At 45.7% G+C, this 17,446-nt stretch overlaps 1 protein-coding gene across 2 annotated transcripts in view; it reads left to right on the top strand.

The window, feature by feature from the left end:
* Positions 1-17,446, top strand: part of ssbp4 (single stranded DNA binding protein 4) — a 52,897-nt gene that overhangs the window by 19,638 nt on the left and 15,813 nt on the right. The gene's annotated exons all lie outside the window — the stretch shown is intronic.

Raw genomic sequence — 17,446 nt, 5'->3', positions numbered from 1 at the left:
CATGATGCGACGGCCGGAAGGTGCGCCGTGGGCCGTTGCCAGGGGACGTTTTGGGAGGGTTAAACATTTGTCAGGCTGTACCACAGTAACAGGTGGCACAGGGGGCGGAGCCTCACTCTGTAAACAAGCTTGATGGCCCGGCCTTTGTGTGTTTGTGCGTGCACGCTTTTCAGGTTGATGCTCCAGGTGCTCAGAACCACCTCCTCTTTCTTTGTCCTTTTTTTTTCATGGGGGGGGAGTAGAATTTACTCATCCATTCCTTTTTCCTGCTCCCATTCCTCTCAAGTCTTTTTCCCCGCCAACAACGCACACACCCCGCTGCTCTGCCTTTTCTTTTCGTCTCTCTTCTGCACTCCCTCCCCTCCGCAACATCCCACCCCCCCACCTCCCCTCTCACAGGAGATTGATTGGGTAATCTGGCCGGGTGCCAGCAGTGCCCGCTTTCTCGCTCGGGGGAAGGAGAGAAGCGGGGGCGACATGACGACATGCTGGAATAATAATAACATCCATAATGTAAGCAGAGTAGGGTTTTTTTTTTTTTTTTCTCTCGGATGGAGGGATGAGGGAGGGGAAGAGAGAGAGACAGTAGAGGAATGGAGTTGCCAGGGCGATGTCTTCTTCTTGTTGCTTTAAGTGCTGCCTACACACCGTTTTCCGTCTTTCAACTTTCCCTCCCCCTCCTATACATCCCATGCAGGCATTTTTGTTGTCGTTTTTATTTTTTATTTTTCCCCCCCCCGCTGTCCCGATGCCGCGTGTACACCTTTATGTATCTGAGGCGCGCACCAAAGTGCTGCCCTCAAGCTACGTGCGTGTGTTTGCAGTCGGAGGTCTGCGAGTGACAGAAGCAGAAGATCAAATATTGTTTATGATTCCCTCCACCTGTAGGTTGATTGTGGTCCGGCTTAAAGTGGCCATAAAGCATTTGATCCTCGACTCGGGCGAGCGCCTGAGCTCCTCGTGATGCCTGTTTGACGGACGGGGACAGAAGGAAGCTTCAAAGCGAGACGACGGGCGGCAGGAGCGGAAAAGAATATGGCGCCGACGCTCCAGTTGATGCTTTCAAAGTGTTTCCATTTGAAAGTGTGAATATTAATTCTGGTGAAAGAATGAGAATTACAGTGGATGTAATCCAAGCACATAATTAACCCCAAAAATTTTGCTATTTTTGTAAAAATCACTTCGAATTTTTTGGGTTGGTGTTACGAGCTCGGTCGTGGAACGGATTAAGTCATGGTACCGCTTCACTTTTCTGTCAATCAAACCACAAAACATTTTAACATTCTTAACAGTGGTACAAGGTTAACCACTGTTAAATCACGTCATGTGTGGTGTTTCTCCTGCCATGCCCGCATTTTCCTGTTCTGCCTCAGCACTTCACGTGATGCTCCACGAGCCACACTCACATGGCTTCAACTCTGCTTAGATAACTTTTTGGGGAGAAGCCACAAGAACCTGGCATGAGGTTATTATCCCCACGCTAGCAACACTTTGGGCCCCTCGTACTTTTTAAGTCAATTTCAAGGACGAGGGAAATTCGCTGCTCTTTTCCGGCTTCCTGCTTTCTTTTGCCGACGACCAGCTCGGAGTAGCACTCCACTTCTGCTGTTCCTCATTAGCTCTGAAACATTGACGAGCGCTCAGAGGATTGTCAGGACGGTCCCCGGGAGACTTTCAACCCGTTGAATCGTTGCATTGAAGCTCCTTGCAGTGAGCGGAGCTGGAGAACATTTTGGATCATTTCCGTATTTACACTGCTGAGGAAGTTAATCCCTTTAGGTAAACTCCAGCGGGATAATAATAGCTTTGTGTTTAGACTTGGTGAAGCAGCATGTGGCTTATAGGACAAGGTTATTTTTGCTGGATTTAGGTGTGACCTGTTGCTTGAAATTTTTTTTTCCTTCTTGAGAATCTTGATTTGCTACACATAGCATGTTTAGCTAATAAAAGTTCTTACGAGCAACTTTGTAGTAGCGTGCCACATTAGCGCAAGTTGACAAATGCGTCCGATAAACGAAAAACACCAACCTCAGCACACCTTGCTATAGTTTGATTTTTATAAAGGCTGCAAATGCAGCACAATCTGATATCTGTGAAAAATGGCAGCAAATCCGGCCCGAACTTAAGCATGGATCCATCCATTGATCGCCTGAGTTGCTTTTCTGCTCTTACGCTTTGGCCACTACTTCTCTCAGTGGAAGTGGGTTAGCTTGTGATTGGCGTGGAAACCTGGCACTGTGTTTGCATGCCCGTGTGTGTGTGTCGTACAGCCTTGCCAGTCCACCAGTCTCAAGTACCAGCTGAGCACCCAAACTCCCAACCCAAATAAACAAGCCGGCTCTATCAATGACGCTATGGGTGGATGCACGTGTGCACGAGTGCCTTAATTGTTGTTTTTGTGTAATCACAGACAACACACACTTGTCTGTTTCTGTGTGTGTGTGTATTGTCTCTTGCTCATTGAATTAAGCAGTGAAACAGAGTCCTTGAAATCTGCAGGACACTGAGCGAGCGTCAAACAAAGACTTTTTTTTTGTCATTCAATTTCTAGACAACACAAACCAAGTTGTGTCGCTCTCTTTGCCTTTTCTTTCCCGTTGCCTTTCCCGCCTCACACAATCTACATTTTGACACGGCGGCTCTCGTTCTTTACCGCTACCCGGGGTATATTTACAGACGGTGCCTTTAATGCTCCGTAATGATTATTTTTATTCAAGGTACTTGTGAAGCCTGCTGGCTCCGAGTGGAATGACTCCCCATTGGCTCGCTGATTACCTCCGTGGTTGCGGTGACACCCGCCCTCCTCCGCCTCTGCCGCCATTGCCGTCGCCACGCTCTTATTTGGACCTTCCTCCCATTCTCGATATTTATCGTTTCTCTCGACGTGTAGTCATAGCGGCTTTTCAAGGGCTCTCACTCAAATTTGACATGTAATGTTGTCGTTGACTCAAACATCGTAACACGCACATTTTTACATCATAATATTACGACTCCCAGAATCAGTGATCACCTTTTCAGGCTTGATACCGACATCCAAATTCACCTCCTAATTAATCGACTGGCTCAACGCTTGTTTGTAGCATACAACATTTCTCTCTAAATGAATTTACAGCAGCTTTTTGTGGGATTCCTCACTAATTGGCCCAGTAATTGATGGTTAACCCAAAGAACAGAACGTAGGATCGCCAAGAAGACAGAAAATATAACAATACTCACATGCATATATTCTTTATCCTCCGCAAAAAACAATATATTAAGATATAATATATATATAATATAGAAATATATATATAAAAATAAAATAGAAAAATAAATTAATGATATATATATAAATAAAATATATATTTTTTTTTATTATGAATTTGTCCGTGGCCCTAATGCATTAATAATAAAACCCCAAATGTCACCGCTCACACAATTGCGCCTACACGCGTGTCAGTCCTTCGACGCATCCCCCGTGTGCGGTCAGAGTCGTGTTTATTGTTACACATTTCTGTAAAACGTTGACATTTGGCAGTGGAGAGATCCAGCACGCTGCACTCTTAAAATGGGGAGGGAAGTAAAAAAAGGTCAGTGTTCACTGAATGGAGCCGTATGAAGTCCAAGCAAGAAGTTTTGAAGGCTTTTCTTTCCTCTCAGCTGTTTTTTTCTTTCTTTTTTTTTTTGGTATGCTGTAATCTCCTCATCGTTGACCAGATTAGCGTCTGCTTCATATTGTGTGGCAGCAAGCAGCCGAGACATCTGGAGGAGACTAGGGCGGGAGGCAAACCCTGATTTGCTACCACATCAGATTACCTTTTTATTATTAATATTTCCATCTGGCTAGATTTGGTTGTTTGTCTTGACTTTTTTTTTTAACCCGTGTTTATGGACACTGAGGACACCCCTAATCTAGATTAAGCGCGTCGGATTTCTTAAAAACAACTTTAATACGGGCTTTCTCAATGTGTGGTTTGCGGGGGCCACAAGTGGTTGCCTCATCATTTTGAGCAAATCAACACGTCTTTCCAAATGGAAATAAAATGACTTAAAATTGAGCACACTAAAACATACTACGTGTAAATTGCGTGTTTGTGTGCTGCTTATCAGAACACTTGCTGGTTTTTGGCCAAACTTTTCAGAATTAGTAATTCATATTTTTCTTGTTGATCCATTTTTAAAAGAAATATGATATACTTTCAAGTGACTCACAGTACTGTGCCTAATGGAGTCATATCTGTTTCGATTCCACATTTTTTTACCCCCCTCTGCTAATACTGCCATGATGCACATCCAAATTGAGCCAAGCGGGAGAAAATAATGCAATTTTGTTACTTTACTCCTGTGATGCAAATCCTTCGCCTTGGGAAAATATCCCATTTGCGACAACAAATGTGGAAAAACAAATCCTGGATTTATATCTTCATCCAGATCTTTCTTGGCCCATGCAGAAGCTCTTTTACAAAGTTTTGTCAAAACAAAATAAATCCAGTTTCTATCATTTGAACATAAATATTGCTTGTATTTTTGTCAAATTCCCCTTTTAACTCATTCCACGCATACATTGGTTTTCCCGCCATCTAAAATGAACATAACCGTCTAATTTTAATTTAAAAAAAATATATATATTCAAAAATGTATTTATGCTCCCCACACGCAGTCTTCCCCTCCATCTTCTTCTGTCTCCGGCGCGCTCTGTGCAGAAATGATTTCCATTCCTGCTGAATTTAATGAGGTTCTGCTGAACTGAGGAAAAAGGCGCGGGGAGTAAAAACACACGCACACACATGTACACGCAGCCACATATCTACTACAGCCAGATTTAAGTCTCCACTCCCTCTCTCTCATAGTAATTCACCGAAGCTTTGCCACATTCTTGTTACCCCCAAACAGATTGTTTTTTGGGGTTGTCATTTTTGTTGTTGCTTTAAATCTCAGCCCCAGTAAAACAGACACACAAATATTACCAGCCGAGTCTAGATGACGTTTTAGTGCCCGCCGCACACTCGCGCTGACGAGAAACACATTTTGGTTCACCAAGCACGCTGCTTCATGGGCTCCTTGGGGCCCGTGCAGGGGTGGTCACCATGGTAACGCGCTACTCTGTTAAACGCTACCAAATGCTGCCGAACATGTTTGGAGGTGGCTTCGTGGAGTCGCACGGATAAATGGGAATTTTTGTTTAGTAGGAAAAGCAAAAAGTGGCAAAACAGGTGGCACGTAGATTTAATTCCAAAACGGCAACTCACGTGGCGCACATGAAGGAGCATTTAGTCAAAATGTCGTAATTGCCGGAGCCATTGTCGGGCGCGCCACTTGAAACCGCCGTCGAGCTCGCGCAGCTAACAAAGGAGCGTCTGATTCCGAAGAGCTGCTTTCCAGCCACCGCTGTGTCGAATTTTGATTGAAAGCTGCTCGAATCTTCAGCAAAGACTCTTAAGTTAGCAACATGAACCAGGCTAGTCGGCCATTTTGAAACAATGGTTGAAACAATTCTTGTTATAGAAGTTAGAACAATAAAGCTTTTTTCTTCTTGTTGAAAAATAACATGTTCAGAAAAATAAATGGAATACAAATTATCTTTTGATGGCGTATCGATAAGCAAAATATTTGGGGTTGACCTTTATTTGTTTCTTAGCCATTTCTCCAACATTCGTCATCACCAAAGCAACCAATCTCCCATGCTCTCGTTTTTTTCTATCAGCCCCCCCCCCCCCCCCCCCCCCCCCCCCCACTCTTCTTCGGGTCCCGGGCAACCAGTCGGCACTCAATAATCTGTTAAATAGCATTGATCACCGCCGTTTAGTTTCCTGGCCGGCTACTTAGGTTGTAAAGCTGATCAATGCATGTGAATGGGAGCCACCTCGATGGCGGATTGACTGCTGGGGCACGCTCGGCAATCAAATCGTTTGTCTTCATTTGCTCCTCAATTATTCGCCGTAATGGCCGCTGTCACCAGGCTCGTGCCAAGCCCAAAGCCGACGACCGGTGACCGCGCGAGAGGAAGCGGTATCGCGTGTGCTGACGAGGAAACAGCGCAAAGTGTTGTTGTGTGTCGCAGATGGTCGATGAGGTCTGACCCAGACTGGACTTCCTGTGTCAGAGAGCCCCCTTTCCTAAAATCATCAATCACTTCTTGTGAGGCGTGAACGTGGCGGTCGGTGTGTGCGTGCGTGTTGCGGGTGTTGTTTTTCCTTTCTTTCCTCGACTTGCCTTTCATGTTCTCTTTTCGTGCTTTATTGATGGCGCTCATTAACAAAACGCATGCTGGAGTCATCAGTGAGCAAATGTTGTACACTTAACGTTTTCGCTCGGCCTTGCTGGCCCTTTAGAACTCCATATTCTGTATGTTAGCATCGTAAAGTGATTTTTGTGATTTGCTTCTATTATACTTAGTTAAAAGTAATTGCTGGAAAAGACTGAGAACGATGTAGTCGATTTTGGAGAGCTAGCAAAACTGATAGTCAGCTGCTTTTGAGAGACAGAAGAGTGATCATTTATTTATATTTTAAAAAAAAAAAAAACCTCCCTCATTTCATCCACCATATGGCCTGCTCACATATCACAGCCTTTTCTTCCCTCCCATCCACCCCACTAAATGATCTCAAAAGTAGCGGGGGTACCTGTTGATCAGTCACATGACCCCATCAGGACTCCGATTGGCCGAGGAGGCTGTCTGACAAAACCTCAGCAAGTTCGCTTCATCATCATAAGCTCACCGCAACCCTCGCCCGTGTTTAATATTGCCCCCTTTGCGACCTTCATTAGCCCCTTTGGCTCTCCTTGTTTCCCTCTCCTCCGTGCCCTTGTTGTCATTTAGCTGCCTCCTTCCCCACTCTTTTCACTTCTCCATCCCGCCGGCCTTTAACTCCTCCGCCTTCCCCTCCATCGCCTCCATCCATCTCTCGCTCGGGCCGAGGACAAGGAGGTGAAAACCAAGCCGATTACAGCGGCGGTTTAATCTGGCTGACCCGCCGAGGGATTGCTCTGCGCTTTGCTGCGAGGCTGGAGGGCAGCAGGGACGGCGGGCGGGTAAGGGAGGGGCGGAGGATGGGAGCAGGTGAGCCGTTCGGAACGCCGCATCGGAGGGAATACGAGCGCCACTTTGCCGCTAATTTCCTTTCCGTCGAGTTGTCCTGCGTGAATGCATGTCTTCTGAATAGACACCCTCCACTCGTATTAACGAACAATCAGTAGCCAAGAGCCAACACAAAAACGTCCTTGGCTCCCATTCTTTCTGCCTTGTCCTCTGACAAAATGTCTATTTTTCTTTCTTTTATGTTTCACTTTAGCAAGCGTGAACTCTGATTGATCAGGTTCAACGAGCGCTAAATCAGATTGCGTCCGCCGGGGGCTACGTCCCTTTCTTTTTTTCTTTTCCTTATTTGGAATCACTTGAAATCACACATGAATGGCGGCGGTAATAAGACAATTTACATAAAAGAGGTTGGGCAGTGTTCATCTTGGCTGATGTCCTCACATTGACACGTGCAGTCAGGCTGGATTTGCTACGCAGGTCCAAGTGCCCGAAACCAATTCAAGTCTATCTACGAAACCCAGCCTGAGATACTTCAAAATCTAAAATACCGTTTGGTGTATATTTCAATGTAAACAAATAAAGAGCAACAAGGAGTCCTCTTCTCCCTCCTGCGTATTCCTCGCTGCCTTTTCAAGGCTGGTTAAGCCCCCACCTTCGAGAATCAGGACCAGTAGGAAGCTAATCCGCCTCTCCGACCGGACCCCTCCTCCGTAGAGGCACAGCGGGGGTGGTCTGATGAAAGAAGGGCTGATACGAGGGGTATGAAAGGCATTGTGGAGCCAAACACAGACACCCGCGCTGACTGTTCCACCGTAGCGCCATCGTCGGAACGTCCCGTCTCTTCGACGCTACGTTTCACTCATGGTGGGAGAGGTGCTGCAAATAATTCAGCTTCAGGAAGGAAATAAAATAGCCTGGAGGTCATTCTAATTTTTTTTAGAAAAAATTCTCCCTTTGTTCGACTGCCACGTCAACAGTCAAAATAATCATTTTTAATTGGGACCTCCTAAAGGCCACACCAATGCCATGTTAACACTCTTTACAACTGGCTTTTTAAATCCCTTCATTACTTTTTTATTGTAATTCAGACGCCCAATAGTTCGAGAGACCCCCCCAATACTCCAAAACTCAGCGTTGCAGTTTTTTCCGATACTTGAAAAAGTCTCAAGGACCCATAGCTGCAATTGAACAGGAAGTTAGCCATTTTGTTTTGACGTTAGGCTAATTACAGGATCATACTGTAATACACCCAAATGAGTTTCTGTCTCAATCAATCACAAATACCCTGACCTCGGGAGATGGGCAACCCTAAATGCGAAGGCTCTCTCCATCTTGCAATTCCTTTCCTCGCTTGGTCAGCGTATCATCTCCATAACAGCTACATGGCTACTACTAGCATGCACCTGCTCCATGAGAATAGTTATGTGACCCTGCACCCCGGGGACCTTATTTTGGGTGGCACCAGGTGCAAAGTGGTGTGGGTTGGCTACTTGATCTAGCCGGGTGTGTGTTTATGTGTGTGTGTTTAAAGAGGTGCGGTTTTACACTGGGGTCAAGCCTGCCTGTCTGCATACTGGAGTCCAGGAAAGGTCATAGATTGGGTGGAGGTGCCAGGAATAGGAGTGTGAGATGCCTGCGTGTCTGTGGCGTTGAGGGACACACACACACACACACACACATACACACATGTGCATATGCATGCATGCACAATAAAAGCTGACCAAAGTGGAGCAGTTTGCTCCCAGCCCTCCTCCTTCTCCATCTTCCTCCTCCCCTCCTCATGTAAACACAATGCTGCTTTCTGGATGTGGGATGCCTGAGGGACAGAGCGCAGACAGGAGCCCCGTCACCATGACAACAGCTTCTCCGAGCTTGCCTGACACCCAGACACTATTGGCTGAGGGCTGCGGGGTGGGGTGGGGGGGTTAGAAGAAAGAGGAGGAGGAGAAAGAAGGAAGGTGGGGTGATTGGAGAAAGAGAGAGAGAGGAAGTTAAGCAAGGGGTAAAAAGAGGAGGAGGGGCGTGGTGCGGTGTTGAGAAAAGGAGATAACGGAGGCAAACGACCCCATTTCTCCTCATGGGGTTGTGCGGCCTGCTGGTGGGCTTGTGCGGCGTTCAGAGGAAGAGGAGGGTGGCTCAGGAGGTGCCCGTGCAAGACGGGGTGCCCGCCATCTTCTCAGGGTCATACGCACACGCCGCTCTTCTCCGTTGCATGTAAATGTTGGCACACGTGCTTCGCTGCATGCTAATAAGCTGCTTCCTCCAAGCCGAGAACCTCTGCAGTTGAGTAAATAAATATATCGAAGGAAATATAGTGCGGAATGTATGGCGAGCATTTATTGATGCCTTACCTTAAAGAAATGACAGCTACACTGCATTTGAAAAAATAAATAGCATAAATGTTCTGAACTCCCCTCTGGTACCACAGAGGACCTTCTAGTCACTGATACCACTCCATAGTTTTATGATCTGATGGCAAGAGCATGGCGTGGTCAATAAGGCTCAAATATTTTGCATTACTGTACCTGTGTGTGTGCGTTGTCAGCCTTCTGGCACTGCTTGAGGGACAAAACAGTGAATGAAATTTGTGTGTGTGTGTTTTGGAGCATGGGGAAGGGGGAGCAGTGTGTGTGTGTGTGTGTGTGTGTGTGGAGCTGCAGTCTTCCTACCGTTCTGTGATCCCCAGCATATTTAGATGAATCATTGAAGAGGGGGAACGAACATGTGTGTCCCTGAATATGTTTTGCATGGCGCATTGCTTGCTCTGTGCATGTACAGAAATTTCTCAGGTTGTGCACTCAACTTGTCAAAAGTGTATCCACTTGCACACACACACACACAAATCTAACCACGCTACTTGTGTAGATCAGCCCAAATTTCACCACAAACACAGAAAGACAAGAACACACACACTTTCCCCCACACTCTCTCTCTCTTTCTCTCTCTTCTCTTTCTTATTGCTCTCTCTTTCTTTCTCTCTTTCGCTCTCACACACACACACACATGCACACACACACGTGCACAAACAGCTCCATTTCTTTGTCTCAACTTCTGGTTCTGATTTAGGAGCCACTATGCGTTCACCACCCTCCCCTTCACGCTCAGTGTATGTGTGTGGGGGTAGGAGGGGCGGAGCCAAAGAGGGTCAAAGGGAGGCAAGCGTGTTCCACCTTCCTGCCACTGACTAATACTTGGAGACATCTTCTCCTCCTTCCACAAATGTCTTCATTTTCTCCTTCCATCTCTTGTACGTGTTGTTGCCCGCCTTCGTGCTTCATTTGTGTGTCTGTGTGTACAAGTGTGTTGCCCTCTCCTCTCTTTCTGGGTGTGTGTGTGTGCCAATGCGGCGCATGGCTAGCTGCCGCCGCCGCGCCGTGGATATTTCTGTCAGCCTCCATTTATCTATTGATGGCAAACGCTGGCTCCACGTGCGCTCCATGCGAAGGCGCCCTCCCTCATCCCTCCTCCTCTGTTGTCTCAGAGTAAATATTTGTCAACCTCCATCCCGGCTGACCCGGGAAGTGTCGGCTCGGCGACCTCAGGAAGCGCTTAGGCTCTCCGCCTCGCTTGGCGTTTAATGGCAACAAATCGTGGCGAGCGACGGGGGCCGAGTTGCTAACCAAAACAGCAGCACCTACGGAGGCTTGGTTAAATCAAATATGCCGATTTAGTGGAGGTTGTAAATAATTGCGGAGATTGAAAGACGTCAGATTGACGGTCGAGTCAACGTCGATTCATCGAAATGCACATTATCTATTTTTGTTGTTGTGTTATTAATCAAACACTTGAGCGCTTTAGCATTCTCTCCTTATCTCTTGTGCGACTCTCCTCCCTCGCTTACTCTTGCAACTTTCTCCTCTCTCCAACATTTCTACCCTTCAGCAGGCCACGTGCCTCCGGGGGCCCTCCTCGCAGGTTCAGCAAGTCCCACAGACCAGCCATTGTCTTGGGAATGTGGTTTTCACCCCCCTCCTTCCCTCCCTCCCCCCTCCTCCCTGTCTGGCAGCAGACAGGGTGAGGTGTTGTTTGGTCAGCAGGTCTGAAGAGTAGAACCTGATTTACCTCGGGAGTAGGCCTGCCAGTAACGCCGAACTTGACATATATTTCCCTAATATTATGGATCGACCTTGAAAAGTTGCTCCAGTTGTTTTTCTCCGTCGCTCTTTTAACCGCCGCGAGTTTACCACCACCGCACAATGAGGAAAATTAACGATCAATTCATCGATTAAAACCGTCGCTGTCTTTTTTCCCCTCCAGAAGCAGTAAAGAAAAAAACAGTTTTACAATAACGTATTTCATATAAACACACCGCAAATGACAGATTTAGTAGCATAAACATCTATTTATGAGTCGTTTAAGTTTCTCTCTGCTGGTAATGATGAGGAGCAAACTGCCCATTTAAGACAGCAAAGACGGCTTTTATTTTCTGCCTTTTTTTTTTTTTTACTAATACAAGAAGTCAAGCCGCCGATTTGTCATCTTGGTAGTTTCAGAGACGCAGCCAATGTTCTATTTGTGCATAATATACGTTGGCTGTTTGGACCCGTCGCAACGCCCTAGCTGCACCTTGGTCGTCATGGTAACGAGTGCCACTCTGCATTGTACAGTTTTGCCTGAATTGCTCCGAGTCGGGATTTATCTGCACTTATTAGCGGTCAATGAATTGATCCTGATGTTAAATGCTAATGCTAAAGCTAAGGAGATGCACTTAGAAGAGGCTCAGAGGGGGAAAACATTTTGCAGTGTTTACGTTTGGGCTCACCCTCGACGTCACGTGGCGATTGACTGGCTGAGGGGATGACGCTACATGACGCACAATAAAATCGGATCCTCGTCGCAGACCGCCGAGTGAATTTTTCCATTTATCAAAACGTTTCAATCCCAAGCTGTCGCTTTGGCCTTTGGAGGTGGAGGTGGTCTACACGCCACTGCCTCAGGGATATGAAATGGAAATTAGTTGTGTGTGAGTGTGTGTGTGTGTGTGTGTGTCTCATGGCCCAACCCCCCAATGTCTGGCGCTCAAGAGGACTGCTCCTTTGGGAATGCCTCTTCCTGCCTGGCTCCACACACACATTAACACACACATACTCAGACGCGCGTTAAAATAGAAAACGGGTTGAGTGGATCAGACTGGCGTGCGATGGTTTTAAATGTCTCGTCTGTGTCTTGTCGCTCACTAAACATAAGCGGCGAATCCACACGACGGGGCGGAACGTCCGGCCGGGCCGCAGGTGGGGGACGTGAACGGACCTGAACCACAACCCTTGCCACGGATTTTATACAGCTCATTTTTCCGACACGATGAATGATTATAGATGCTAATTCTTGTTAGCATTTTAACCGTATTGTAGGTTTTGAGCAGAGTGGGTTACGTTGGGTTCATTATTTTGTCGTAGAGTTGAAGGAGTTATTTGGAATTGTTGGTGGCGCTTGGATTGCTAAAGTGTGTCACGCCACGGCCCCAAAGGGGATCAAGGTTCAAATCCCGGTCAGGGTGAACTTGGTAACACCAACATTTAGGCCAATTGCCAATTCCCAGCATCTGAAAATCCCAAGCTTGAATTAAAATAGTTGGTGCCTTTCATTAGGAAATATTATGTACTTTAAGAAAAAAAAAAAACCCAAAATGGGACCGACACATCTTTTTAGGTTATTCATTTAAAAAAAAGAAAAGCTGAGTTAGCTTTTTACATCCAATTCGGGTTACTCTTGACCCAGCACTTTTTCCCCTCTTCCAATAGAAATTAGAAAAAAGGAGTCTAGCAGCGTTATAATATAAAAGAATGTCTGAGAATAAGGAGGTAGCCATTGCTCGCAAGGTTGCCAGCAACTCTTTTTCATTTTTAATAGTCTCGTAGGAGGTCTGGCTGATGAAGTGTTATGTTATTAAATTTTGGCCCCAAAAGTTGGAGCTGCAACACGTTCCAGTCGCAAGTGTGGAAGTGTGTATCTGTAGGTTGGATGACACTCGAAAATGCAAAGATGCCACCGGCCGCACTTGGCGCTTGTGGAAATAGTTTGTTCTCACAGGCAAGCTTTTGCCGATCCTTTATTCACTGTTCAAGAGAAAGCTTGAGTGATCTTTGACCATTTTTAACTGTCATACTGTCTCAGTGTAAAACCAAGCCATCAGCGTTTGACAGCTTAGACTTTGCCGTTTTTTTTTTTTTTTTTTGGAAGCATATCATTCCCCTCGCCGGTGGCTCGCCCGTTGACATCGGAGCGCCGTTGCAAAATGCCACCTGGCAAAAAGTTTGTCTGTCCCCGATCGAACTTCAGTTTGAGAAGTTTTATGGCTGGCCGCACTGCTTCAACATGAAGTGCAATTTACACTTTGTCAGTTTATTTTTTTAAATACGAAATGCTCTTATTTAATACCCTGTTGTTTGCGGCCTCAATAAAATAACAAGAGTACGCTTCAAAATGTTATTTCTCGTTAGAAGCATCAGTGGGGGGGTCACATTTCTTTCGTTTCTGGTGCGGGGGTCAATCGCCAGGTGTGCGAGTGTAATTTTCTCACAATTGTTCAATTCTGTCATAACAGTGCAGGGCAAGTCATTATCACAACAAGCAATCCAGTCAAATAAGAAGGAAACCGGTGTGAGCTTCATGAAAACAACTTTTAAGGCAAAAAATATTTGTTTCTTCAATTTGAATATTAACAGTGAATCTCGATTTGCAACATTTGTGATACAAAAGTGCGCCTCGCAAAATTCCCATAACTCGATGCAATAAATCCACATTGGTGTCAATCAGAGCAAATTCACTCTTTACGCGTTCAATCAAATGTGCCATTTTCAAGGATTTATTTCATCCTTGCTTAACAGACAGCCCAAAAAAAAAAATCAATTGATTCTGGAAAAGGAGAACATTTCACATAAGTAAATGTAATATATATGATTAAAATATTTACCCTATGGTGGTAAAAAAAAATATAAATATTGATTAGGGAAACCATCATATTATTAAATCATATTTATTTTCTGCAAATGTCACATTCCTTTCAATGCAGTGTGTTGATTTTAGCGCAATTATGCTAATGAATCATTTTGCACACTTGTAAGGGCAGTGACGTGACACTATTTACACTAATTCAAATACATTTGCGTTCGCTCTTCTCATCTCCAATTATTTACATATATTCATAAAGAAAGGTGGCGGGAACAGAACAGCAAATCATTGTTAAATGCCATTCTGTATTGCTCGCTAAATGTCATAAAGTGAAGGGCGTGCGCGGATACGCTACGTTCCCACCAGCCATGTTACGAGTGTGTGCGGCAGTGGTGAAAATGTTTGTGTGTGTAGGTGTTATTTATGATGAGGCTCAGACACTAAAGGCATTCCTGGTGTTTTTGCTGTCAATCTCCATACCTTTTGCGGCGCCAACTCTTGCCGTCTGCTGCTTCCGTTTGCACCCTTCCTCGCTTTCTAGAGAATTCCGCTCGTTTGAAATGGCGGCTGTTGGCCTGTGGAATTTCTGATGGGGTTTTTTTCTCACATATAGGCACAATGTGTAAGCATGTGGTAGCAGAGTTTGGATTTTTTTTGGAGAGAGCTGTGTGGCCATGCTTCCATTCTAATGCCTCCCCCCCCCCCCCGCCTTCCCCATCTTTATGATTAGTGGATGTTAGGGTGAAAGCGCGCCTGATGAAATGTGCGCTTGCGCTTTGATTTAAAGGCGCTGGCGGGTTGTTTTTCACCTCTGAGGATTTATGTCCAGTAGTCCGAATGGAAGAAGAACAAGAGAACAAGCGTCTCTTTCACTCGAAGAACTGGCGAAATTGCCACAGCGTTTTGCCTTTTACAGTTAACCCGGATATCGACCCAAAATGTATTTATATAAAGCCACAAAAATAGCGAGGGTGTGTACACTTATGCAACCACAGAGCGTCAGTTTATTAGTAGTTTTCCTTTCAAAATTTGTTTTCTTATTTCAATTAAATTGTCACTTTACTAGTGGTGGGGGGGGGGAATTGACACAACTTATATTAGTCTAATTTTTTTTTATTTGACTACTCAAGTTGCCTGAAAAGTAAACAACTCGGTGAGAGCAACACCAGCGGAACAAGTCATGTGCTAATTTATAACTTATCTGAATGCACACTTTCCTTCCCTCAACACACACCTTTCATCCCGCCACATTTAGCTTTGTCTCTAGCCTCCGAGCATTCCCTAATTAGCCTCGTTAATGATCTTCAATTAGGCACCCTAGCTGCAAATGTAAGCTCCACTCATAGAGTGCACATAACTGAGTGCGCGTTGGTCCTGAGTCTCTCGTGGTGACATCGAGTGCTTAATGAGGGAGTAAAAGGGCACGGGCCGAGCGAGTGGCGTGTGTGTGTGTTTGTAATTAAAGAGCAGTGCCAGCAGGGGGGACCTGTGTTAGGAAGGGTCGCCCGGGTGAGTAGCAGGCTGTCGGCAACCTCTCGACACTGCCAATAAAGGCTTTGCGCGGTGTGTGAGCCACTCATTTCAGAAAAATATCAAAAACGATTGCATCCTACTAAAAACCTTTACATTTTTTACCGAAAATTGTCCGGGAGAAACTCCTTTGAGTAAAGACGTGCTTCCTTGCTCATAGCGAAAATGCTATCCCCTCGCTATTTGGAAGTAAACACACGCTATGTGAACATGCTTCAAACAAAACATCTCTGTGGTGGACCATAAAAAGCACAAATCCATCTGATCCCACTGGGGGGGGCTTCAATAGTTTACCTGCGTTGTCTGTGTCATGTGTCGCGTATCCGTCTCCGCAGTCTTCCGCCCTAATCAATAGCAAGTTTACTGGCAAGCAGCCTCGCCGTTTTTAATGTCGTCCTGTGAATGTATGTGTGTAATTATTTTGTCAGCTCAGGGTGTGAGGTGAACTAGAAGAGTTCGATACCACTTTTTTTTCTCCCAGACTAATAGCAGCACACGTATTTACGCTTTGAGTACTGCCCGATAAGAAATACCGATGAAAACACCATTTTAGTCAAACTTGCCCCTGCTCACCTTGGCCACCAGGGGGCAGTGTGATGTGTCAGCTTGTCTTGACTTCTCGTAGAGGATAAAGAAAATATGACTGTTATATTGAATGTATAAATGTGTTAAAATATGAGTTGCTTGGTTATATGTCGTTAGCATTAAGCTAGCAGATGTTGGCTTTTATCTGGAAAAATTCTCCTAAGTTGAATCAGTTGTATCTCAAGGCACCGCTATGCCCCGTTAATAGTCCGTTTTTTTTCCCTCTACATCACGACTCGTCTGCCGCCTCGTCACGTGCTCCCGCCTCTACTTATCATGACGGGATCGCCTCGACTGACACTTATTGTACAGACTTGCGGCTGAGGGAAGTGGAAGTGAAGGAGGGTCGTGACAGAAGGTCCCCGGGATGGGAATAGTGGTGATGACGGTACTCGTGAGAAATTCCCGGCTTGGTCGGTGAGCTTATGGAGACTGAAAAACGGCAATTTTGACTATTATGTGCGGAAAAACACATTGACAGACACACTTTCTCAAGCACCGGCCGTGTTACAGTGGCCAGCAGGTAGTCGTGGTATCGTGTCGGTCTGCTTGTTTGGAAGTAGATAACAGCGGATCCATTACTCTCCGGAAGCGGCGGTCTGATCCGTGCACTGATACACCCTCGTGTTCACTGTCTGAGAGCTATCCAGCCAGCCTGGCAGGCAAAGTAGCCTTTGGCACGGAGCTGAAGAGCTTCTCAAACCGTGGGGCCAAAGGAGTGCGACCCCTCTGTTGTTAGAGAGAGACATCAAATATGAACCGCCTGCCATCCCACTTTTAACCCCAAATGAGTCCGACTTGTTAAAGTGTTACATCTCTCCTCATCTGCGCTCAATTACTCACTAACTTGAGTGTGAGCGTGTGAACTTCACCAAGTGTCGTCGAATAAAAGCGTGCACGGAATTATAAATGTATTTGCCCTATGTTAGCCGCTTATGCTAAAGGGTTGTGGCGGGTTCTCCACTAAACAGTGCTTAGCATTTAGGATTTTATTAATCGGCCAATGAATCGTTGAAAAAAATTATCCATAATGGTCAAAACATATATAATACTTCAAACAGCCTAAGCTAAAGGCTAACAGAAGAGAGATTGCTGCAGCAATGTGGAGACTGAGGAGTATAATAATACCGCAACATCCAGGAGCAAGTCACAAATGCAACATTAGCTACAAGCTCCTTTTTATTTTCCACCGAGAGAACCGAAGCGATAACGTTGGGCAACAGAGATCCGTCTGACTGCATCGCTCTCTTCTTTTTGCCACTCTTCTTCATTTTCATTTTTTCTCTCCTTCTCCCTCGCTCGCTCGCTCGCTCGCTTTCCCTCCGCCACCGCGGCCATGCTGTTGATTGACGGCCCGAGGGTTTTAATGGGCACTGGAGTGCAGGAGCTGAGGTCGGGGTAGTCATGGCAACTAGGAAAAGG

The sequence above is a fragment of the Syngnathus floridae genome, chromosome 13 (genome assembly GCF_059516105.1).
Source record: "Syngnathus floridae isolate MCC-2025c chromosome 13, RoL_Sflo_1.0, whole genome shotgun sequence".
In the NCBI taxonomy this organism is placed as follows: Eukaryota; Metazoa; Chordata; class Actinopteri; order Syngnathiformes; family Syngnathidae; genus Syngnathus; species Syngnathus floridae.
This window is presented reverse-complemented; position numbering and strand designations above follow the sequence as displayed.